At 48.0% G+C, this 26,638-nt stretch overlaps 1 pseudogene; it reads left to right on the forward strand.

The window, feature by feature from the left end:
• On the forward strand, nt 1-26,638 carry LOC144759854 (GTPase IMAP family member 1-like; annotated as a pseudogene).

The raw sequence follows: 26,638 nt of genomic DNA on the forward strand, positions 1-26,638 counted from the left end.
ATGTTGAAGGCAGCTGAAGTCAAGGAAGATGAGGGCTGCAGTGACACCGAGGTCCAGGATTGCTCTGATGTCATCTATGGCTGCTATCAGGGCGGTCTCTGTGCTTTGATTGGCTCGGAAGCCAAACTGGGAGGAGTTCAGGAGGTTGTTGTGCTCCAGGTGTCTGGTCAGCTGCCTCTTGATCGACCTCTCGAAGACTTTGGGAACGAGAGCAGGGGTATCAGTCAGGAAATCGTCAGCTGCTCTAGGTCTGCTCTAGGTCTGCTGAATGTTTTTTCAGGAGGGGTTTCACTTCTGTGTGTTACCACTCTTCCGGAAAGGAGGCTATGGCGATGGATCTCTTCAGTGGTTTTGTGAGCTGTAAGCTGATATCCTTGCTCCTGAGGTTAAAGATAAGGTGGGAGCATGGATCAGTGGGTACCCCAGAGTGTATCGACTTCATTGTGAAGGTGGTGTCTTGTGCGATGAGGAGGTCCCAGGAAGCAGTCGGAGTTAGTGTCAGTGGGTGTGAGGAGGTCGAGGCTGTCACTTGCGGAGAGCTGAGATTCAAAATCCCTGTAGATGACGGCGATATTCTAATGGAAGTAATCAGCAAGCATGTCACACAGATCCCAGAAGGGAGTTATGGTATTCTCAGTGGACGCAGGGTTGCTGAATTCCCTAACGATGGTGAAGAGCTTATTGCTGTGGTTTGAGCTGAACTCTATGCAGCATGTGACGGCACTCTTCTTCGCTTCTTTAAGGAGAAGGTGGTAGTGGTTGATTGATGTCCTGAAGGTGGTGTAGTGCACTGGATCCTTACTGGTAATCCATCTTCTTTCTAGCAAACAACAGTCTCCTTGAGAGGTCTAAAGTTCCGGGGTAAACAAGTTGACACATTTTGCGCATTCTCTGATCTTGTTCGGCTCAGTGGGGGAAACATAGTTGGTGATCCAGTCTGTGCAGTTCTTGATGGCCTGTTTAAGGTCTGGAGCTGTGTCCGGTCAGTTGGCATGGAGAGTGTTGTTCCAGTTCTCATCTGAGACAGTTTTCAAAGTTGCCCTGAGGTGTGCTGGGTGGTTTGGCTTTGGTGTGACATGGTGGTACTTGATTGTTTCGCTGGAGATGAAGATGGAGTCGAGTGTGTGCCCTATGATGTGTGCTGGGTTGATGATGAGTTGGATGAGGCCGATGTTGTTCATGCTTTCTATTAGGTTGTTAGTGCTGGCATTGCTAAGGTCTTCCATGTGGAAGTTGGGATCTGCTATGAATATATAATGTTCGGGGGCAATGGCGAGTTGGGTGATGAAGCAAGGGAAGGCATTTATTAGAAGGGCACCGCACAGCCAATGTACCATAGGAAGGCCCACCCTGGGGAGGAACCATATAAAGGGCCAAGGGCATGCCCAGACATGGGTCCCGGGCTCACTGTGCACTGAATTCAAGCTGTCTGATGAGGGGTGATACCCCTAAACCTGTCCCAGGATGCTTGTTTCCGGTCCAGGGAGGACCTGGCTTTGCAGTTTGAGCTGGACTGTTCCCATGAGGAGCAGGGCCAATGGTTTGCATATGGCTGGATCTGAACTGGTGTGGCATGGTGAGCAAAAGAACAATGGATTTAAACAAGATCTCTTGACTCAGGGTGAATTTTTGATTTATTCTGAATTCCGTCTATCATTTGTGCTTCTTTTGGTTACGTATATAAGCACAATACAAATTTTAAACCAGCAACAACACGCAAGAGTCATTGTATCAATTTTATCAACTCTATGCCCGCATACTTGGATTGAGGTGGCCTGCGATGTCACTGCTGGTTGTGGTGACGGGATAACACATCCAGTGTTGTGTCCTGTTTACAAAGCTGACTCATGGACACTAAGCAGCTTGACTAAGCCTGTTTCCTGTTCCAGAGTCTACTATGCTATTGTCATGACAAAGGCAATCGCTCTATACCACGCTCCTCTCCGACTGGGCTACCATTAAGTATCAAAGATAAAAAACATAATACTACTGAACTGTATGGGCCCATGTGGTGACCGAAGAGCCACATTGGGAAGTATACAAAAATAAATCCTCAGCCCTTGAATGGACAGAAGGGCAATTGATAGGTCAGTGTTTCACCATCCTGAAGACATCAATACTTGGAGAGAGGCTATAAAAAACTGTTTGCTTCGCTTTACTTGTTTATGAAAGGCTAACTGTTAATTCCACAGTGATCAAGGCTTCAATCAAGCAGGATTTATAAAGCACGGCTAATCGCCCAATAGGTTATCCAGGTGCTTGCAGGTTTATTCGAACAGCCAGGTCTTGAGGGCTGTTGGACTTGGCCCTTTTTGCAGGGTTATCCTCAAACTTTTTGCTTCTTCCTCCTATTTTTTCCTGACCTGTTGTTGGTTTTAGGACTCTGGGCACTTTACTACCACTGCTAATCAGTGCAAAAGTGCATATGCTCTCTGTGTAAATGGTTATTATGATTCGTTCTCCCTTATTGGCATATTTTGATTTACTGGTCAGTCCCTAGTAAAGTGCACTGGGTGTGCTGGGGTTGGTAAATCAAATACTACTAGAGGGCATGCAGCACTGATTGTGCCACCCACATGAGTAGCCCTAAAAAGATGTCTCGGGCCTGCCACTGCATTGCCTGTGTGCAGTTAGCTAACTGCCATGTCGATCTGGCAAGTGCACCCACTTGCCAGGTCCTAACCATCCCTTTTCTTACATATATGACACTCTTATGGTACGCCCAAAGTACCCCCCCTGGGCAGGTTGCAGTGTATGTGAAAGGTAGGACATATTCTGATGTGTGCAACATGTCCTGATAGTGAAATACTGCCAATTTTGTTTTTCACTATTGAAAGGCTATCTTGCCCCATAGGACCGAATGGGGAATGCTCTGTAACATTTTACAAGCATATCTTCCCATAGGATAAGATGAAAAAATAACGTTTAGGCTCTCTGAACTTAGAATTTATAACATCTTTTACTAAAGATGGTTTTTAAATTGTGTTTTGTCTGTCTGGTTTTGGAGTGACAGGGGCTGGGGAAGTGCATTCTCTCAGACAGCCAAAGGGGTGGTTCATGTGTGTCCTGCCTTTCCTGAATGAGTCAGGGCTGGGGTGAGTAGACCTGGGCTGCATTCACAGTAGGGGAGGAGTTCTCTCTAGCACCGGAGTAGGCCCGGTCTGCATTTAGAGTGGTGGGAGAAGATTCCCCTTGCACCTGAATAGGGCCTGTATGCCTTACACAATGCTGTCTCCACCTCCTGCCGGGCAGCTGCACCAGAGAGTACAGAACTGGTTTGGACTGGGCTCAGAGACCCTTGCGCAAAGAGGACGAAGACATTTCGGGGTATAAGTATTGGACCTAAAACCCTTGAACTTTAGACTACTTCTAGAATCAAGAGGAACGTTTGCCAAGGAGAAGAGCTGGCGAAACTGAGGGGGGAGTACTGCCCTTACTGTGTGTCTGGGGTTGGCCTGCAGCTACTGTTTTCTGCCAAGGAAAGGAGAAGGAATTTGCTGTGTGCTGTGTCCCCTGCTTGAGGAAAGTCTCCTAGTGCTTGAGTTGAGCTTGCCTCCTGTTTTGAAGTCTCAGGACCACAAAGACTTCACCCCCAGCTCCTCTGAACTTCCTTGCTGGGAGTTCTGACCTGCCAAGAGGTGCCTGAGAGTCTTGGGCCTCTGGAGGTTGTTTCTGCTTCTGGGAGCTGGAAAAGCAGCGCAACGACAAGGAAATTGATGCATTGCTCTTTTTGTGACAGTTTTTCCAATGCAACGCCGTGGTGCGAGAAGAATCTCCCCGCATCGCCACACCACTGCCGAAACCAACGCAGCACTTGTCCCCGCGGCAAGAATCGATGCATTGAGGGATCGCAGCTGAAAAGGTCAATGCAGCGCCTCTCTGCGGCTGCATCATTCGCCGACGCATCTCAGATTTCCACTCATCGCCCCTGTGTGGCAAGTTTTCCCCCACGCATCACTCGCAGATCGGAGTCCTCTCAGAATCGATGTATCGTTTTCCCCTACAGACCAGACCCGACGCATTGCTCCCCTGAGTACAGCGGAACTGTTGCATCGCATCCACAAAGGTCTCAGGAACTACACATCTCTTTGCTTTATGACACTTCTCATTGCTGCGGCAGTTTGGCTTGATGAATTTTGTTGCAACAACAGGTACTTTGCAAGAAATCACACATCCATAGTTTTCTATGGACTCAGTTGCTAAAACCTTTTGAAAGTCATTTTTCTTAATACTTGTATGTTTTATTGTTGTCATTTTGGTCTTGTAAAGTTTAGATAAAGATGCTTTTTTTCCTAAACTGGTGTGGTGTCCCTTTGTGGTGTTATCACTGTGTTACTGTGAGTGTTGGTACAAAAACTTTACACATTGCCTTTGGGATACGCCTGTCTGCTCGTGCCAAGCTACCAAGGGGGTGAGCAAGGGTCAACTGAAGTGTATATTCCCTTACCCTGACTAGAAGTAATGGTCCCTATTTGGATAAAGGTACCTACCTCTGCCAACTAGAGACCCCCATTTCTAACAAGGGCGATTCGGAATTCCAGAGTAATAATAATACATTTTGTTTGTAGAGCGCGCGGCTACGTCCACAGAGGTGGCCCGGCACTAGATAGCAGATTTGCGATGAGGGTAACAAGTGGGTCAATCTAAGGCAGGTTAAAGAGCCAAGTTTTTAGTGCCTTCCTAAAGGCCTGTTCTGACTCCATCTTGCGGAGGTGAAGGGGCATAGCTTTCCAGAGTTTTGCAGTTTTCACTGTGAATGCTCTGCCACCTATCCTGGCCTTAAGGAAGTGAGGAACCCTGAGCAGTCGCAGGTGGTTTGATCTCAGGGCCCGGTCTTGCTGATATATTTGCAATCTCTGCCTCAGATAACCAGGGCCCTTATATCTGGTGGCTCTGTAGGCCAAAGTGAGCACCTTGAACTCGATCCTCCTAATAACAGGAAGACAAAGGAGGTGCTGCAAATGTGGGGAAATGTGATGGCGAAGCGGCATGTTCCTAATTAGTCTGGCAACTGGAACAAAAGAAAGGGTTTTTAAAATAAAGGGAAAGGGGCGCTCAGCTATTGTAAACGCAAAGTAAAAAGGATTACTAATTTTTGGTGTTGGTGCATGTAGGCGAGGGGAAATTACTCTCTTGTTGTGTGCAATAGGCATTCTGCTTTAGTCTGGCAACTGAGTTTTGAATTATCTGCTGCCTGAGGACCAGATAAGCTGGCAGCCCTAGATAAAGACTGTTCGAATAGTTCAGCTGGGAGGTCACCAGTGCATGGACTGTACTCTTCCTGCAGTCCTCCAGCAGGAATTGCAAGAATTTTCTCAAAGCTCTTAACTTCCAGAAGCATATAGAGGAGACACGGCGCACCTGGGTCTTGAAAGAGAGGTCGTTGTGAAATTTAAACCCCAGATTTCTGGCCAAATCCACCGGGTTAGGGGGTGGGTTCTGCTCCAAGGGCCACTACAAATTAGAAGGTGGTGGTGACACCTGACTGAAGAATAAGACCTCTGTTTTCTCAGCATTAAGCTTTAAGCAATTCTAAATCATCCAGGCCAAGATGTTTTTCAAGCATTGCTTAAAGTTGAGAAAGGCAGCCTCCAAGTGTTCCTTGAACGAGAACACCAGCTGAATGTCATCAGCGTAGGAGACTACTCTCACACCCCATGTCTCAACCAGGGTCAATAAGGGGCCACGTATACATTTAAAAGTAGCGGACTCAGGACTGAACACCGGGGTTTCCCGCAAACAAGGGGTTTCTAGGAGAAGACATAAGAGCGTAGGAATACTTGTTGTTCGAGATTCTCCATGAACGACTGGAGCCAGGACAGAGCAGTACCCCTCACTCCCACCTGTCTCAGTCTCTCTACTAGAATAGGCTGGGCCACAGTGTTGAAAGCTGTGGACAGGTCCAGCAACACCAGCAAAGCTGAGGTGCCCTGGTCCACAGATTCACGCACAGTGTGAGAGAATTCAAGAAATGCGGACTCCGGTCTGTACCCCGTTCTAAAACCCGGTTGCAAATCATGAAAGGAAAGCAGTTGTCCAATTCAAGGAATTCAGCCAGTTGCTTCTAGACTTACTTCTCCAGAATTTTCGCTGGAGCTGGCAGTAGAGAGAATGGCCTAAAATTCTTGTGTTCTGCTGGATTCACATCTGGTTTCTTGAATAGAGGCAGCAAGAATGCTTTTTTCGAGGTAGCTGGGCAAATGCCAGTTGTCAAGGAGGTGTTCCAGATCTGGTTCCGTAACAGATTGAGGCAAGGGGCCAGTAGTTTGAAGAACTGAGCCGGGAAAGGATCTCCCGGAGAACCAGACTTATACTTGTGCAACTCCCCGCATGACACCAAGGGCGGCAACTGGCGGAAGTCAGACCAGGTGCCAGGAGGGTCTGGCGTTAGATTTGGCACATGGGAGGACGTTGACAGAGGAAAGGTGAAGTAGATCATTTGAATATTTTCCTCAAAGTACTTTGCAGGTCAGCACATAGGGTAGAAGATGGCGTTACTGTACTGTCCAGAGCAGTGGGAGTAATAAAGCTTTGGACAATTTTGAACAATTCTTTGACCAAGTTGTCAGAATGTTTATTTATTATTTATATGAAAGTTTTATAGAGCGCGAACAAGACCTTTGCGGGTATCAGAGCGCTTTACAGTACATGTGTATAGACATATCAAACAATAAAATTAAGCAGGACCATCACAATAACATCAGAAAGCTTAATAAAACAAAATGATAAATCAAACATTAAGAATAAACAGGACCATAATGAATAGCAACAAAGAAAATCACAGATAGAAGGACAAATCAGATAAGGTGCAGAACCGGACCGGTCGGTCTGAAGGGTGATGGTAATATATTGATGATAAAAACGTCAACTAAATGGAACAGACTATACATATAAAAAGACAGGCAGTGATGTGCACAGCAAGGGCGAAACATGAGGATTATGGTAGTGGAAAAAATTTGTAGGTTGATTGGTAGGATAAAAAGCAAAGCAGTGAGGTGCACAGCAAGGGCGAAACATGTGGATCATGGTAGTGGCAAAAATTGATTAGTTTAATAAGTAGGATGAATGTAGTAGGTGTTCGCATAGTCATGTGAGGCTATGTTTACATAAATGTTGCCATAAGGATGCCTTTTTCTTCCAGTTTGAAGGAAGAGGAGGAGGGGTTCAGTCTTATTTCTGGTGGAAGGGCATTCCATATCCTGGGTGGCATTCCTGAAAAGGAACGATCATACGTTTTTTTCTTATTGAATTTGATGTAAGGCCTTGTGCATCATGCAAGCTATTTTCAGGTGGATTCTGGCTTCAAATGGCAGCCAGTTTAAAGTTTTTAGATCCGGGGAGATGTGGGCCCTTCTTTTCGAGCCAGTGATGAGTCTTGCTGCCGCGTTGGTGGAGGCTCTTAGAGGAGCTGTAGTGGCTTTGGGGAGACCGCATAACGAGACACTTTCATAGTCCAGCCGAGGAAGAACTAGAGCCTGAACTGCTAGCTTGAAGTCATTGGTAGGTAGGAAGGGCTTCAGCTTCCTTAGTGTATCGATCTGAAAATGTGCTCCCTTCGTTGCATTACTAATATGCTTCTGCATATTGAGGTTACAGTCCAGAGTTATACCCAGAGATTTTGCCGAATCCACAATGGTTGGTTGAAAATCGAGTGCTGTGAGGTGTTTGATCAAATTGTGCATTGTGGAGACTTTGGCGGGTGGGGCAATGAGGAGGAATTAAGTTTTTAACGCATTCAGTTTGAGGTGATTCACTGCCAGCCATGTTTGGGTGGTCTTAAGAGTACTGTTAAGCAAACTAATGTCGTCCAAGGTGCTGATCTTGAGGTAGAGTTGGGTATCGTCGGCATACATGTGAAATTTGCACGTTGGAAGTTTGTAGCAGATCTGTGAGAGGTTCCATGAATAGGTTGAAGAGAGTATGGGATAACGAGGAACCTTGTGGGACTCCTAGCGTAACAGGAACTGGTTTGGACACGGTGTTGTTGACCTTGAATTTTTGAGTCCGGTTATGCAGAAAAGAGGTAAACCATTTGAGCACTGATCCTGAGAGACCCATTCTGTGTTTCAACAGATCTATCAAGTGTTAGTGTTTGACCGTGTCGAACACTGAGGAGAGGTCTAGTAGGATGAGGAGGCATGCTTCGTTTTGATCAAGTAATTGAAGTGATTCATCAATAATGTGTGCCATGGCTGATTCCGTGCTGTGATTTGCACGGAAGCCGGATTGGTGTTTATTTAGGAGGTTGAAGTAATCTATATGTTTTGCCAGTTGGTGATGAACACATTTTTCAAAAGGTTTGGCCAGGGTGGGAATATTGGAGATAGGGCAGTAGTTGTTAAGGTCCATGGGGTCAGCTGTGGGTTTTCTTAAGGATGGGAGACACCTGCCCCACCTTTAGGGAGTCAGGGATGCAGCCTTGTTGAAGTGAGCTGTTTATGATCTTGGTCCAGAGGGGTAGTAGCATAGGTGTAAGATCTTTAACCGCATTTGCTGGGAGAGGGTCAGTGAGGTGATTGGAAGGCTTCAATGCACTGAGAAATTTGCCTATAGCTTCTTCAGAATAGGTGTAGAAGTATGACCATGTTGCGTCGTTTGATTTGGTTAATGAAATATTCTCACATTACTGCGCCTAATCCTATAGAATTTTTTCAATGCCTTTTTGTAGAGATATTTAGCCACTGGATCATAGGATTTTCTACAGGAATGCTCTAATTTTTTGCAGAAACTTTTCTTTGTTCGTAATTCCGTGGAGAACCAGGTGGCTGAGGGTTTCCTTCCTGAAGACGTCACCAACTTAAGTGGGGTGACTCTGTCTAAAGCAGAGGTGACCCAGCGATTGAACCTGAATATATCACTGTTGTGATCACCAGCTAGCTGGGTATAGCATCTTGGAGTGCCAATTCCAGAGCTTCTGGGGTGACCCTCCTCCAGTTTCTCCTCCTGTCAGAAATCGACCAGGAGTTAGACCAATTGGATTCAAGCCAGAAAGTGAATGATAGCAGAAAATGGTTCATCCAGGTCTGGCGTACTGTGCCTCCACTTTAAGGTTAGGATTTTTTGGGGTAAAAAGGTCAATCATGTGTCCCACCATTTGCGTAGGGGCGGTCACCCATTGCGTCAGATTTAAACCCTCTAGAGTTTCTACCAGCAATAATGCCTAGGAACATTTGTCATCATCCACATGGATGTTGAAGTTGCCAGCACAGTTAGATTGGTGTACTTCAGAGAGAGTTGTAACAGGTGGCAGGATGGGCTGTCAAGAGGTCTATATACCAACATCCCGGCCAGCGAGGAGGAGGAGATTCTGTCATGGGTCAGAGCCTCAATGTTCCCAATGTGCTCCATTCTCCCACTGGAGATCTCCCAACCATCCCTCAGGATAACAGCCATACCCCCTCCTATCTTGTTGCCACCCCAATTGGCACAAGTAATCTGAAAGCCGCCAGGTATTGCCAGCATCAGGTCAGGGTTAGTACCCTCCCTCAGACAGGTTTCTGATAGAAACATAAGATCCCAGGAGTTTGACTCCAGAGAGAGCCAAATGTCCTCTGTGTGTTTGGGTAAAGATGTTATACAGTTGATCAAACATGCTTAGAAGCTGATCTCCAGACCAGCCAATATGGGTCAAGGACAAAAATCAGGCAGCATGGCTGGCGCTGGCCATGGACAGGCGCAGACAGGCTTGCCTTTGGCGCGGCTGCATTGCGTCTGCGTCGCGGCTCCCATTAAATAGGGGGTTGGGTCAGGTCGGCCGGTTGACAACTAGACCGCGCCCCTCAAAATTCCACCCAACAATGTCCCCAAAGGGACATGGGAAATGAGATGATGGTCCGGAGGAGTGTGGGAGGCTGTTTTAGGTCTTAGTTGCGATGTGGAAGAAACAGGATCCTTCTCTTTTGCTTGGGTAGATGCAGGGAGTATGGGTAAGTGAAAGGGAGCCAGAACATAGTCTTCTCGATGGTTGGTGGAAGTTCAGGCAGTGGTTAATGTATATGGGTCCTTGGTTTTGAAGAGCCTTGTGTGTGTGGGTCAGCAGCTTCAATTGTCATCTCTTCCGTACAGGGAACAAGTGGAGTTGCCTGAGGTGGTTTGTGATGTGGGTTTGTCGGGAAAGGCAGAGGATGAGTCTGGCTCTGGCATTCGGTTTGGTTTGAAATCTCTGTAGGAGGTGTGCGACAATTCCTACCTAGAGGGTGTTGCCATAGTCCAGTCGGCTGGTGATGAGGGCCTGTATCACGGTGCATCATTCATAGAGGGGTAGCCACTTGAACATCTTCTGTATATGCACAGAGTGTGCAAGCTGACAGAGGAGGCGGCGTTGAACTGTGATTTCATGGTGAGATTGTTGAGGATGATTCCAAGGTTTCTGTCATGGTCGGAAGCAGTGTCCTATGTCTGATGGACACTAGGAGTGGGTGGAATTTGCATGATTGCGTTACGCAAATATCTGCGAAAGCGCCAAAAATCTCTGCAAACACGTGGAAATATCGCAAAGACGCGGAAGTGGTTGCCCCGCCTGTTCGCGATGTTTTTTGCGTGATGGCATTGGAAATGTGTCACCAACTTGTCCATGCGGTCGCTAATGGGTGCAGCCATCTTGTTTTCACTTGTCCCGCCTGCTCACGATGCTTATTTCCTGTTCCGTGTCATGCAGTGCATGCTCCCGCCTGTTCGCGATAAGTAGTTCCTGTTCGGGAACGCATATTACGTGTTTGCAATGCTTTTTGCGTGCTCGGGGGGGGGGGGGGAAATATCGCGCGAACTTGCCCATGCAGGCGCTATGGGCGTGGCCATCTTGTTTTTCCTTCTATTGCTATGGTTCTGGGGCCTGATTTTCAATCCCCCCCCCTATCTTTTCAATCCTTTGTTTCAGGAAACTTTTTTTTAATCTTTTTTATTTTATTATCTATCTCTCTATTTTCCTGATTCTATATTTTTTGTTTTTGTCTACTTTTTGTGTGCTTTTAACTACTTTTTCACTCTTTTCCTATTACCTGCTTTTTAAATTTATTTTACTTACTTTTTAAATTTTTACTGTTTCTTTTCCGCCCCGCCTACCTAGAACCATGGCAAAAGGCCACAGGTTTCGTCATAGCCAGAGCCGCGACCGCCTTCCTTGCGGAAGGTGGCACCCACAAGGGGTGCAGGCACGGGCCTTATTTGGGAAGGCGGAGGTGGCCGCACTGGGTTTTTTTTGTGCAGCACCACCTCCCCTTAACCCTGGCAGCAGGTGGCAGACCTGGGTCCGGGTACGGGCTCCGAGAGCGTCAGCAGCGTTGGAGAAAGGTGCTCCGGGCAGTGTTTCGCTGCTCTAGTTTCTGGCGCACCCATAACCAGTTGACGCACAGGTGATCCGATATCCTGGACTTGGAGCAGGACCTGCTGGACCTGATAGGAGTGTAGGTCCTGGGGCTTAGTGAGTAGCTTTTTAATTATTACTACTTTGTGTCTGTTCTTCTGCTCTGTGTTATATATTGCAAGAAAAAAAAATTCCGACCAGCTAGAATGCTGCTGCTTACATTGCAGGTAAATTACGTTTAAAAGTCTTCTGTGATTGTTATGACACAGGTGCTCTGCGCTACTAATCTTACTTGTTTGCAACTCTGCGCTCGCTTAGCATGATTATGTAAGAGTTTCTTTTTAGGAAACTTAAGTTAGGTAATGCTAGAGAGACTCTAGTCCTTCCTTTGTCCTGTCACTAAGAGATAGTGGTGGATTGATTCTTAGGTTTAGTTACCTATTAGTATGAGTGGGTAATTTTTTAGTGTTCTGCGTGACGCACCCTCTGTTACATCACATGCTGCTGAGTGCTACTTACCCCATTCCTAAGTAGAACCTTTCGTAGTTTGTTCCATGAGTGGTAATAGGCTTAGTACTAGCAGAACATCAGCAGCCCCCAACCAACAATTTGCTGGATGCTAAAATGTAGGCATGTGTCCTCCATTTATGCATTTGTGAGTACTAAAAGAACTGGAAATGCAGACTTAATGAACAATTGCCACACCTGGAATAGGTGGGCTAGTTCAGGTGGTCCTTAGGCTTAGTTAGTATTCTGGAATCAGAGTGGAACACTGGATTAGTGTGGATAAATAGTAACTAGTCAGTCCGTGAATCCCCCGATACTACTAGTCGACCAGATTAGGTCAATTTTATTGAAATTGTTGTTTACATAAATGTTATTTTGACCGCTTTTAAAAATATTTTATTTGTTTCTCACAAATCATCAATGTTTGTATCTTTCTTTCTTATACCTATCATGATCAGCATCAAGGGGCAAGAAGACCGGGTGGGAATCGGCAGGAGCAGTTGGAGAACACCAGGGACAGGAGGACCAGGACCGCTCTTCTATCGAGGGCTCTGCTGCTGGCCCCAGTAAGTCTTCCTGTTTTTAATATTAATAATTATGATTCCCTACCTTTTACTGCACCTTATTTGTCCGAACTATTGTTTTTGTTTCCTTATGCTATTTTTTACCAATTCTCCTTCGATCTAGACTATCTGTTTCTAAATTCTTGTTATCCCTGCCTCTAACTGCCTCTGCTATGACTCTCTGTACTCCTTTCTGCTCAAATCAATTTGAAAGATTCTACCATTCATCCCAGGAAGTGGTAAAAAACAGTAGTTGCCACTCTGGTATTATCTCGGCTGGATTACTGTAACAGCCTGTTTCTTAATGCCCAACAGGGCATACTAAACAAATTGCAGGTTCTACAAAATGCTGCAGCTCGGCTTATTACGGGGCTCCCAAAGTACGCCCCTATTTCCCAGGAGCTAGCCAAACTTCACTGGCTACCGGTGCGAAAGCGGATCTTGTTTAAGGCGCTTTGCTTGGTGTTTAAGGCCTTGCGAGGTCTAGGGCCATCATTCCTCCGGCAGTATTTCTTTTGGTATCTCCCGACAAGGCACCTTAGATCTGCTAACGCAGGGCTGATTGTAGTAACGCGCATCAGGAAAGCGCGCTGGGGAGGCAGAAGCTTTGTGCTGGGAGCAGCCAAGGCCTGGAATGCCCTGCCCCTGGCTCTTAGAAAGATGACGGACCTTATGGCCTTTAGGAGAGCTCTTAAGACCTGGCTGTTCACTAATTAATCTTTAATCAACCGGACCTATGGAGTTTTACAGAGCGCCAGGACACCCATGGGTAACAGAGCGCTGTACAAATGTCAAAAATAAATACATAAATACTACTATTAGTCTGTCTGTAGCTAAGCTTGCCCAGTTAGCCACTCTTTATTTAAAAGGTTTTGAATAAAACTCAGATTCACCAAAAGCTTGAGCCATTGAGTCCAGTCCTTTGGGTTGTCCTCTTCTACTACTTCTAGACTTCTTAATCTTAAGGCTTTCTTAATCTTGAGGCTTTTCGACAATTCCCACCAACAAAATGCCCAACTAGATTTTACTATTTTTGATAGGATAGGACATACTACTACTGTTGTAGGGATTCTGCACATACAGAACTTTGCACAAGAAAATAGGACATTGGTGATAGGAGGTTTGACCTTCCTCACACCTCAATCAGGACCCATCACAATCTCCTGCCCGACTAGTTATAGTAGTGTCTCCTTACTATTAGCTCTCCAACCCGCCCCCAAGATACCCAATGAGTAGACAACCCAGAACATAACACTCCCAGCCTCTCAGTTACGGAAGCAATGAACATGCACACCCTTCCTTTCACTCCTGTAAGTCCACACCAAATACCACAGAGTCTATGTAAGTTCAAAAGGTTTATTTTCAACTGACAAGCTCGGTACGTTGTTCTATAATGCAGCACCAACAGAAAAATGCACAAGATCAAAACAATAAACATTGTTGTATTTAGTTACACTTACAACAACTACAAGTCCATAGAACGAAGACAAAATACAAAATCATAATAACTGAACAGTGGTGGAAGCACTAACCTCCCCTTGGTAGGAATATAGTTTATATAAAATTATAAATGAAGATCTCTGAGCGAATTTTGGGGACCCCTCACCTTAGAAGAACCTAGTGTAGTGTAGTTCCTATTATCCCAATAGGCTCTGCGCATTGGAATAATATCTTCAATAGTATCGACGTAGGACAGAGGTTAACTAGGTCTTCTACTGACGATATTAGACTTAAAGTTTTGTGTGCCAGCTAGCTCAGAGTTTACTAGAAACTTTCTCGAATAGGCAAGGAGGGATTTAACCTCCCTGGATAGACAAGAGGGGATTTAGTTTCTGACAACCATAGAACATGACAACTTTGCTCTCCCTGATCAAGAGTATATCTCTAGAGTCGTGGTCACTAGCCAGTGACGAGGATGGAACCAGGTGATGTCGCGATGCAAACAGGTGAAGAGGTGAAGCTTGTCTCTGCAGCCAAGAGGACCAGGAGGTGTCGACGACGACCAGGAGCTGGAGTCGAGCTGTACCACAAAGGCTCTAGTTGACTGCGGTGTCGGTATCTGGATCGGACCCAACAAGCCTAGGTAACCGCAACCCACGCAGGATGTGAAGATTCGCTTCAGTTCAGACCAGCAAGGTCTGAGGAGCTTCTCTTTTGGAAGGAAGCTGGAGCAAGCCCAGAGCAACCAGGCAAGAGTTGGAAATTCAAAGTATCGTCTTCAGGGGGCTCACTAATCAACGGGCTAGCAACCGGGAAGACGCGTCGAGCTGAAATGCAGGAGCGGGCCCCACGCAGCACTCGTGGAGTGTCGAGGGCTGAGCTCTGATGCAGATGTTGCTCGGGTCTGTGGCATCTCGTGCCCCAATGCACAACTGCGAGTTACCTCAGGAGTCGATGCAGTTAGCAATTTGCAGGATGTCCAGGGAGTCTGGTGCCACGTCTCTTGTGTCCGCCATGGGTCTCAGCTTTGCTTTGGATGTGGGTCGGAGTCCAAGAAGTCTGGAAGTCCAGTCCTAAGTAGCTGAGTCGTCGAGTTCCGTCGGGAGCGTCGACAAAGCAAACTGGCAAGTTACTGGTGGTGCCTGTTTGAACAGGGTTGGTCACTCCTTGACCACAAGGGAGATCTTCTGCAGTCTTCTAGTCAGCATAGAAAGTCGAAGTCCAAGAGTTTTGTGTCGTAGTTTCTTTCCAGGGTAATCTGATGCCTCTAGACACAGCTCCTAACTTTATACCAAACTAAGGGGCTGGATTACCTGCTAGGTCCCTCCCATGGGTGGACCCTGAGAAGAGGGTGGTTACACCCCTTTCGCTTTGTCCAGTTTCGCAGAGTTCCATTAAGTGAGGTCGGAGGGGGGACGCAGTCAGAACACCAAGGGAGGGTGGGAGGGATACGAGGGTATGGAGAAAAGGCAAATCGGAAAAAGGAAGAAACATTTAAGGATTGTCAAGGGGGAAACGAGGGCAAAGGGGAAAGGACGAGGGGATGGACAAGATGACGTGTCAGGGTCCAGAGAAAAGCGGTTGAGAACAGCAGCAAAATGGCGGGCAGGGCAAAGGAAAAAACGAAAAGAAGTTCATGAGAGTGACCCAGTGAGTATGAATTAGAGTGTCAGGAGAATTCCGGTGGGGGGGTAATACATAGTTCAGAGATCAAAGTCAGGAAGGGAGAACAGGCGTATAGGCTCGAGACCATTGGAGTAACTTCGAAGATGATCAGCAGGTCATGGCTCCCTCGCCGCCATACCTGGGAAAAGTTCACTGGTTCCTCACTCCAGCCCGGCTGCAGCTGCACTTTGTTTGACTACAACAAAAGTTGTTGGAGAGGGGGCACACAGGGGTTGAAAGGCTGAAAGAAGGTTTGGCGTCCGGATGCCAAACCAAAGTTAGCTGGGGTCTGCACCATGCAAAGACAGATCCGGGGGCCGCCCAGCACAATCACCGGATTACTGATCACTCACCCAGCGCACTGCCTTGCAATGAGCACACCGCTGTGTGTTAGTGCGCTGCTCCGCACTGCTGCTAGAGAAGTGGGCGGGCGCCTCTATTCTCAACTTATTCGCCGCAATGGCGCGGTCGGTCCGCCTCTCCCTTAAAATGGCGGCGTTGTTTACTGTCTTTCCACACCTTCGCTTTTGTTTTTACCCCCACGGTGGCCACTCCTCCTTTGGGTTTGTCCGTTCTACCCTCGGTGGCGGTGTTGATTGGTCTGGTGTGGCGCAATACAGTGCCGTACCCCCGGTGCGCTTTACTTAATGTTTCCCCGCAGGTTCTGCTCTTCTCGATTCTTGCGCTCACCCACTCACCTCCATCGCAGGTCAGTGTTTTAAGGAGGTCGTATCACCGCTTCATGTCTCACGCTCACCGGATCTGTGGACTGCTTCAGACCTCTCGACCTGGCAGGTGGAGAGTAAAGTCTGCGCTAGAGAAAAACACATAAAATAGATGAATTGAGATTACACCAGCAGTGTTTCATGGAGAGTCAATATGCAAATGAGGCCCCTTGTTACAGCCTGCCCGGGGCCGGTATTGATCCGGGGCCCGAGGAGGAGCGGGGGGAAGGCTGCTCTCAGGGCGGGGCAGATGGAGCTGCTAGAGGCCTCCGCCCCTTCGTGTGGGGGCCTCACGGCCTTGGTTTCAGTTTCATGACGTGCATGAGGCCTCGAGGCGGTCAGGCGCGCACCGGATGTGACGTGTCTGAGGGGACGCTGCTCCCGCCGCTGCTTCCTGCAGGGGGTGGGGCCGGGAGCGGTGGCAGTCAGGAAGGCCCCCATGAGTCACGCACTCGCCACTTCCGGTCCCCGGCTCGCCACATGTGACGTCTGTACTGCTTCCGGTCTCGGCGGCAGACAAAGGAGTCGGGGTGTCGCAGTGTGAGTTATTCCCCATTCCCCCCCCACGTTTCTCTGTAACCTCCCCCCCGGACTGACGCAGCCCCCCCTCGCCCCTGTGTGAGGGCTTTATATGAGTATCAGGGGGGAGGGGGTTGGAACTGTGGGCCCCCTATCCACGCTCTCCCCAGGGACCCAGGGCCCTCGTAGCCTCCAAGGGGTCGCAGAGCGTCCACAGCCGCCGAAGCGTCAGACGGTTCATGCGTGACACTCTCATGGCCTCACTGTACCTATGTGTGACATTGAGTGCCGAATGCGTGACACCGTCTCACGAATCAAAGTAACCAATCCGGTCCAGGGGGCGGAGACATGAGGCGCCACGAGCTTTAGAGCCCCATGAACTGCTGCAGAGGTCTCAAGTGAGAGGCCACATCGAGCCAAGGCTGGTTTGTTTCTATTGCTGGGTGAGCTTTGAATGCAGGGAGCTGGATGCAGACAAGAGAAAACTACTATTCCCAGCATGCAAAGCGTTTAGAGTTCAAAAGGCAAAACCCACTTACAGTTCACAAAGGGCAGCAGCTGAGGGCTGGAGACTGCAAACCTTGGTGTAGATGAGGTGACCCTGTGAGACGCCTGGTATCATGTAAGACGACACTGACAGCCGCCCTTTAACACTAATGTCCTCTCATTTATAACTTCCAGTCCCCCCTCCAACACACACACACACTCTAAGAAGCTCCAGCCACGCACCGAGGTGCCCCCGTCGACCCTGCACTCGGGCTCGTGGCTCGCCGTATGTTCCGGTGAAGCGACTGGCGGGATCCCGGGCTTCCCTTCCGCTGCCTGGTTCCTCCTCATATACACGGCGGCGGCTGCCCTTTCCTCTGTGACTCTGAGGCGGGCGTTCGCTGTTTCGAGGCCTGCCCTCTCGTCCCCCTGCGGCGGTGCCCCCTGAGGAGAGACCCCCGTTGGCGGCGGGACGGCGCCTGTCGAGCACCTCGAGGATTGAACCGGGCGTCCTGGACCCCCCCCCCTCTTGAAGAACTTTAATTATAGCTTAGCGTCCGAGTGCCCCGTGCTCCACCCGCTCGCTACCTCAATTTAGTTGCACCACAATAACAATAACAGATATAGCAGAAGTTTACTTTAAGATAGATTAAGGCTGGCTCTATCTTTCTCAGGCACTTACTTCTTGAAGGTAAGCCGGCGCTGCTGCAAAAGGGAATCGATCATTCGGCTGGACCCCCTGCGGCCACGGCGGCCGGCCGCCGCCTGCCATCATGAGAGAGGCTGTGAGCAGCAGGCAGGCAGGCAGCCTGCTCTTTCAGATCCCCCGCCGCTTTTCTAACTTCCTGTTCCTGGGCCAGACGTGACGGCACTTTACAGCCGCACATCCAAATTAAAATCCCCGCCCCCCTGGTGACCCGGTCGGTGATTGGCTGGCTAATATGGATTGAGAGGGCACTCTGCTTAACTGTTTAGGGAAACACGGAAGTAGGCGCACCTGACCTCGGAGCAACAGAGAGCCACGGGCACAGTGACAGAGGCGCCGCTGGTGGCTCGCCTGGCAGCAGGTGCAAAATGCGTGACATTGCATTTCAGTGCGGTGATGTGGATCACCGCACTGAAATGCGTGAGTGTCACACCTGTTGCATGACGCTTGACAGGACTGAGAACGCACACAACAAATAAGACGATTGCACGCTGCATTTCATATTCTACCCTGAAACAGCCACACCTGCTTGCGTTGCCGCGGCCTCTTCACTGGACCTGACCCTAAGGACCACAGAGCGATCAACAACATGCATCAAATCATCTCTTAATTTGACGACTACCACAACCGCCGTTCCCTCTAAGCCGCGCGCACCTCTCGTGACGTAAGCGTGCGCTGCCGGTGGTGGAGCTCGCGCACACACGTCAAGTCGTCGCGTGAGAGATTGGCGCCGCTGCGTTGAAGAGCGAGTGGTGCGAAAACCCAGGCACTTTCTGAGCGCGTGGGCCGGAGGAGGAGTCAAGGCGGAGTGCTGGTCCGAGTGCAGGTAAGGCTGGGGGCACGTGGCTGTTGGTAGAGCGCGAGGCAGATTGCGGACTTTTGTGAAAGTATTGATGTGAACAAGAGCCCCTTCACGGGCTGTCATTAACATCAATACTTAAACAAAAGCCCGCACTCACCCCCGCAACGCGCTTTACGAACAAAAGAGTAGAGCCAGTTTAAAAACACAGCGTGTACTTTTACACGCCGTGTTTGCAAACTGCACGGGCGGATTGGCAAGGCGGGCATTCGGGCATGGAAAAGGGGAGAAAAAAAACGTCCCACAGAGTGCACGGAGACAGACAGAGAAAATGAAAGCAGCCTCGCTGTGCATCCGGACAGCGATTGTCAGCTGTGTGGCCTCTCCTTCACCCCTGCCCTGCCAAGCAATCAAGCTGATGCTGGGCTGGGCTGGGGAGGGGTGATTGTTTGCAAGAATCGGCCTCCCTGGGGGCCAGGTGTTTCTCAGGCCTTTCAGCCATTTTCACCTCGGCCCCCCTGGGGCCCATGCAGCCCAGAAACGGTGTTAGTCTTAACACCTCGCCCACAGCCCTTCACATTCAGGGCATAGTGGGCGAGGAAGAATGGGTCTTGCTGTAGGGGCCAGGTGATGTTTGGAATTTTTTAATTTTATTTATTTATTTATTTATTTATGCGATTTTATATAGCGCGGACTTTACCCGAAGGTGTCAGAGCGCTTCACACCAGGAACAGCAATAATACATGAGGAGAAAAATTACAAGTGGACAAATTACAAAAGCAAACGTTAAGTTACATGAATCAAAAGTGACAATAGTGAGCAACTAAAATACATGAGGTAGCAATCGGTACATTACAGGAGGAAAAAGTGATATGTGTGCAGGTTACAAAAGCGAACAAAGTACAAGTAGAGGTAAAATACTGCAATAAATGGAGGACACTCAGGCACAAGAACAAACGTGACGTAGGCACTGGTGGCACTTGTGCAAGTATCGAAAGCAAACAAAAGTGAGAGGTAGCATACAGTGTGATACCAGACAAAAGTGATGTGTGCAAGTTACAGAAGGGTACCATACACAGGTACAAGGGTAATACTACAGTAAATGGTAAACACTCAAACTGCCAGAACACACTGGGAAGGCACTTCCCATGCTCCAGCTTCACCTCAGCCTCCCCCTGGCTACCTGGCTACCTTGGATGACCTAGAAAGCTGTGTTTTGTGCTCCCCTGCCAGGACATTTTTCCGAGGCCTGGAGGGCTGATTAATTTACTAATTGCAGGTGCCTTACCTCTGTTCATGTGCTCCTGAGCTGAAGGTTTGGGGAGGGCTAAGTAAGTTAGTAATAGCAGGGGCTATGCTGCTTTTCAGGTGCTCCTGTTCTGGAGGGCTGGAATAATTTTGTGACAGAAAGGGGCCTTGCTATTTTTTTAGTTGCTCAGCATGTAGGCCATTGTCACCTTGGGCCTGTGTCCTGTGCAAGAACAGTATCCTCCCACTTTCATTCCTTGTCTGTGCAAATGGTGTTTCATGAAAGGGCACGCCCCTTGAATGTGGGCCACACCCCTTGAATGTGGGCCACGGCCCTTAAATATGGGCCACGCCTCTTGAATGTGGGCCACTTTTTTCGTCAGTGCCCGGGCCGAATTGTGATCCCAATCCGACCCTGGCAAACTGGCTCTACTCTTTTGCACCGTTGTTTGCACCAGCCGCCTTGCAAAAACTGGTGGTCTGATGTCTCTTGATTTCCGCAGCCTTGAAGAGTCAACAGATATTTTAATCAGCGTGTGGATTTTTGAGCCAAAACCGAGGATTGATTAAGCGTGCCCAGTGTTGGCATTGTTAATTGGCCAGTTGTGTCAACCTTGGCCCTGGTTTCCTGTCATTCTTATCCTATCCGCAGTTTCCATTTTACTGGTGTCAGAAGTCTTAGTCAACTTTCCAGCTGTTCGTGTTTAGTACCACAAGTGGTTATTTCAGATACAATCAGACATATTTTGTAGGTTCATATCGAGGAACAAAGGAATGAACTCGTAAGTCTTTTTAGGGTGAACACTCACTAACATCTTTCCCTTTGCCAATTCTGGCCTTTGCAGGTTAAAATGGTTCTGAAGATTGGCCTGATATTAGTTCATTAATGAGCTGCCCTGGTGCAAAGTAAATGTGAAGTGACCAATCAGGTTGTCATTAGCCTATGATGCTGCGGAAACCAGCTTTCCATCAGAGTGATTCATAAAACAATAGGGTAGAGGGACGTATCGCATCTTCTTTCCAGAATACCACTTAACATGATGAAATGGTCTTGCTCTTGAAGAGGCTGCTTACCACAGTGCTGGAGAAAACAAGCGGCAATCACAAGATAATGTCGACTGGACCAAGGCGTACATTGTCATTCATCAACAGTTCAACACACCCCGGCCCTGTGGAAAACTCAAATATATCCATTTGTACTGAGGGAAGAGAATGTTCTCAACCAGACCTGACCCAGTCTCCCTCACGATCACCAACCCGCCCACCCAAACTTCTCAAACTGCCAAATCTACATCCTGAGGCATCCATCAAAATGCACAAAACCAGGGGGAAATGCGGCCACTGACGGACACACCTACATTCACTTCATGTGCTCTAGCCAATTGTGCTGCATCAGCACAACCCTCTTGTCCAACTCTGCTCAGAGAGTGAGCATGGGGTGGTTCTGGGAAGCGGCCCTCCAGCCGCACCCAAACTGCTTGAAAGAACAAAAGTGACAAACACGTCCAAGTTTAGGAGAGGAAGAGGGGGCGAAGGGAGAGGGGCGTGGAATGGCAGGAGAAATTAAAAAAACAGGAAAAGGGGCAAAGCAAACAAGGGAGGAAGAGAACGGAACCGTTAACATGAAACAAGAAGGAGGGAGCGAGATGTTGCTAAGTGTGCCCTAAGTTGGCAGGGTATGCCCAGACGTGGCTCCTGTGCTCTCCATGCCACTGGATTCAAGCAAGCCCGGCTGATGAGGGGTGTCACCCCAAACCTAGTCCTACGATGCTTGCTTCCAGTCTGGGGAAGACCTGGCATGCCAGTTTGGACTGGACAGTACCCATTGGGAGCAGGGTCACGACTGATTTACATATGGCTGGGTCCCAAGTAGGGTGAGGTGGCGAGCTAAATAACGATGGGCTAAACCCAGATGTGTGACTGGGGGTGAGTGCTTGAAAAGTTACAGCAATCTATCCATTTTATTTTGTGATGTTGCTTGGCCGTTGTTAATATGTCCCGTAGATGGGTACCACGGATGGAAGTCGATAGGTAGAAATGCTTCCATGAACCTGAACCTTTGACAGTTGCTCGAAGCACACTCTATTCCATTGGTTTAAGCTTGTCTGTGCCCTTGTAGATTGGGATAAAGCACTTGCAGATCAGCTTTGGCCCTTCTCCAAGAAAGACAGGAAAACTCCTGTGCCAGGTGCCCTCTCGTGTCTGGTGTGAACATAAGCAACTCCACACCTTTTCGGCCTTCTGGGCCACCATCAGTGGGGTGCGGTGTGACTCCCCAGGGCACAGAAAGAGAGGGGACCCACATCTAGGCACTTCAAGCTGGGGTTACCCATTTGGGGTTTAGGCTGATAATGACTTACATAGGGTTTGGTCCTCTAAGAAATGGCACAGTGGGGAGAAAAAATGTGCAGTGAAAATGCTACCCAGAGTATGCAAGTGGGTATACTGTATTCAAGCATTCTGCTGACGCCATTTTTAGTTTGTCTCAGGGAGCAGCTGGAGGTGACACAGGTGTGCCTGGACATAGGTCGCACAGGCTGCGGTGTCTTGTGACGTCAATGTGCACCTGCCTCGTCAAGTCCAAGAAGGCTGGAAGTGACGTGTGCTTGTTTGTGTTTTCAGGAAAAGGGGAGGTGGACATTTTAGCAAAACTTACTTACCCAGGGTTGATCCTGCTTCTTTGAATGGTGAACAAAAAATGATTGCATGGAATGCTGCGGTGAGCATTGCCTTTGGGTGGGAGTCATTGAAGCATCTCACCCATTGCATGCTCTTTGTTCACACAGAGGTCAGCTCAGCGCTGTTCACCGCCTACCAAACTCCACTCTTAGCAGAAGGTGATTTTAGTGTATTACGCTCCTTGAACCCCAGGCCCCTGCGTCCTGGAAAGGACCCAAGGAGAGAAGGAACTGAAGTGAAACCTCCAGAGACAAACACGCCGAGGAGATGCTGAGGGGCAACTCGGTGCGGGGTTCATTAAATGAATTAAGGGAAGGAAGGCAGCCGCCTGGAAAGGTAGAAACGGAAGGGGCGCCAGGCAGGGTTTACACACTTCACAGAACTTCCCCTAAAGTTACCTCCGAAATAGGGGCCAGCCGGCACGTGGATGGGGCCCGTCGGCACGCGGGTTGGGCCAGCCAGCACGTGGATGGGGCCCGTCGGCACGTGGGTTGGGCCAGCCGGCACGTGGATGCCAGACGCACTGACTGGACAGGAGTCTGACCTGGCAGTCAGCACGTGTCACTGAAAGGTACAAAATGACTTTTAATCTGAAGGTGGTCAGCGGAGCAAGCCTTGAACTCTGCTAAAATAAAACAAGAGAAACGTCCAGATTATATTCAGACGAGGGCTGGAGCCGGCGGTCATTTATTGGTACCTACTTACCAGGGCTTGGTCCATAAGTGAAAACACACTCCTGGGACATTTGCTGGCCTTCTACCTATGTGTTCCAAACCTTTGTTACTTTCATGCCATTTTGTTCCCTTACCCTGGATACCCAACAAGGTTCCCCGATGGCTCTTATGCTGTGTCTGGGGGGCAGCCCAGGTTTTATTCCGTTCTCGGTTCTTTGGTGCTGCCCAGGGCTTCGCCCTCTACTTTTCTTCATCCACACAACTCCTTTCTCGTTCTCTTCATCCACACTCCCCTGTCACTTCTGTGCACGGTTCCCTGATATTCCCTGCCTTGGTTCCTCTCTTATGGGGCGCTCTGTCAAGTGACCTCTCATCTGTTTATCCTGGGGGGGGTCCTGACATTCCTTGAATTATAATGGGTCTCTCTTTCCTTTCCTGCTCCTTCTCCTGAGCCTGTGCACTGCCGCCTCTTACATCTTCCCCCTTCTTCTCTTGAGCTCCACTATCATTTTTAGCCCATAACCTCTGTGGCATCTTCTGCGCCCCCCTTCTTCTTATTAATCACATATTTTCTACCACCTCCGCCTGCCATTTCCAAGTCCACCCCTTTAGAAATCCATACTTTTCTTACCTTTCACGCTAAGAAGAATTTTATCTCCACTCTTGTCCTTTCCTGTATTGATTACTGCTCCTCCCGCCTCACTATTCTCCCATCACCACCCTACCTCAGGTCTGGACTTAAACAAAGAAAAAACCAAAGTGGTCCATTTAGTAGACCCAAAAAAACTTAGTTACACATGGATGTTCAACGGGACGAAGGTGAACGAACATGGTTCGTATAAATACTTTGGAGTTACAATTTCCCAGGGAGCAAAACAAACGGAGCATATAACTGCAATACGTGCAAAAGCCCAAAGCCTAATTTTTGCTTATCGGTTGCTAAAAACAAAAATGGACTGTCCGAACCACAATCACCTCCTGAAGGTTATGTCGGCACACATTTTACCATCCTTGTCTTATGGTCTCGTCACCTGGTGTGGCAAGGAAATAGACCTACTAAATGAGCTCCAAACCAAAATCTATAAAGCAGTTTTTAACCTTCCAAAGTGTGCCTCAGCCTCGCAAGTTAGGCTAGAATTAGGTCTGCAAAACCAGAAATATAGGAGCATGAGCGGCTTCATAAAACTGTGTCACAAGTTAAGATCCGCAGATCCGGATTCAATGGATTGGTTAAACTGGGAAGCTATAAAAAATCAAGGAGCGAAGGGAACCCCGTGCCCTTGGGGAAAACATCTGAAAATCTGTGTAAAAGAGCTGGGGTTGGAAGGCACATGGGAGTCCGTGACGGATAAAGCAACCATAAGTAGATTAGCCAACAAGGCAGCAAGGATGAAATCTTTTCAAGATGACAAAGCGTCACTTCTCAAACGGCGACATGGTTGGACCATAATCAACTCTCCTTTAAAGCTGGACTACCGCATTCATACTTATCCTCTCATTTCAATGTGCACTTAAAAAGAGCCTTCACAGACTATAGGATGGGTATGCACATTTCTAAGGATCTAGCACCATCCTGGAAAGGTAACTACCAGACGGAGAGTTGTAGATTATGTGGATACAAAAGAGAATCACTAGCTCACTTTTTGTGTGTCTGTCCGGCTCTCCTGGCACTACGTCATCGTTTCTTAAAACAGATCTGCAACGAGTTAAAAATCCGCACCTGTAGGCATACGGTAACTTGTTGGCTGGGAGGGAGTTCAATTATTTTGGCTTGCCGGGGAATAAAATTCTTGGCAGAAGTGAAAAAATGCCTGAGTCTTGTGGAACAAGGATAGGGCTAATGAAGCGTGTCACCAACGCTGCCTCGATCCTAATGACTGGTAAACCCTGCACAATTCACGTAATAAAATTTTGACCCTAAAGCCTGCGGGAACATCCCCGGATGAAATTTTTTTAAACTGTGTTACATTATTTCAACAACGGAGTAGTCCAATTTTTTAGCAAGCATTCTGTCTTTTTGTACCATAAAATGATCATGTGGAAATTGTAATGATTTTAACTAATTATGCAATAAATCTTTTTGACTTTTGACTTTGACATCTCACAAATTCTGGAGCCCTGCTGGAGAAAAATTGGTGGAATTTGGCCAGAACTCGGTGTTAAAGAGTAACGCAGAGGGTCCAAAATTCAGTCAATTCTGCAGGTGGAATGGAACATACCGTCCACCCCTACTTGGGACATTTACAAGGAAGTGTTACGACATAAGGTACTAAACACAGTGTGACCACAGCAATGCCATAACTCTGTGGTCATTGGTAATGGGGCCCAGATTTACTAATGGGCTCTGTTATTTTTATAGCTTTAGTTGCTGCGCTGTGTTGCGTTATTTTTAGCATGCATGGGTCTTCAATTAAACTGAATTTAAATGAACTACTTACATGTGCCGCAGAAAAGCATAGGAAAGTGTATAAGTCAACCCACAAGTTGTAACATGTTCAGGGATATAATTCGCTCATACATTGAAGAAGATATGCACTTTATATATTTTCCAGAATTTTCACCAAAACAGATTCTACATTAGTTGATAAAAAATGTGTCAAATCATATTTTGTGCTTAATTCTGTGTCTAGCATTTCTTCTAAGATGGATTTCTGTGTTTTTTATATTCTACAATAAAAAATATACCATGTTCCACCCCCCACCCCTTCATGTTATTATACCCCTGTTACATCTTTGCTTGATTACTTGTTGGCGGTCTTCCTTGGAGATGATGTGGTATATGGTTCATGTGATGAACATCAGGACCTGACAATTTTACTGATTGGGAGCACCGGAGCGGGGAAAAGCGCCACCGGAAACGCCACCCACAGGAAGAAGCGCTTTGTGTCCAGGGCGTCTTCAGGACAGTGACCTTGAGGGTGAGGGGGTCTGTGACTGGGACAAGAGGTGCCGACACCGCAGGGGTCCTTAACAGTAACAGGCCAGAAGAAGCAACAAGGAGTGAAGTGAGACAGTGTTTGCAGCTCCACACTCCTGGACCCCGCGCCGTGATCCTGGCCCCCCACACTGGAAGGTTCACCAAAGAAGAGCGGCAGGCAGTTCAGAGAGTCCGGGATCTGTTTGGAACCTCCCTGCTCAAGCGCGTGGTCTTTGGATTCACCCACATAGATGATCTGGAAGATAAATTAATACAAATATTTGTAAGGGAAGCGGAGTCACAACTCAGAAAATAATGACAAAATGCGTAGATTGTTGCTGTGTCTTCAACGACAGAGCAACAGGACACAAAAACAACAAACAGGTGTCCGAGTTGACAAAAAAATAG

The sequence above is a fragment of the Lissotriton helveticus genome, chromosome 1_1, assembly GCF_964261635.1.
Source record: "Lissotriton helveticus chromosome 1_1, aLisHel1.1, whole genome shotgun sequence".
NCBI lineage: Eukaryota > Metazoa > Chordata > Amphibia > Caudata > Salamandridae > Lissotriton > Lissotriton helveticus.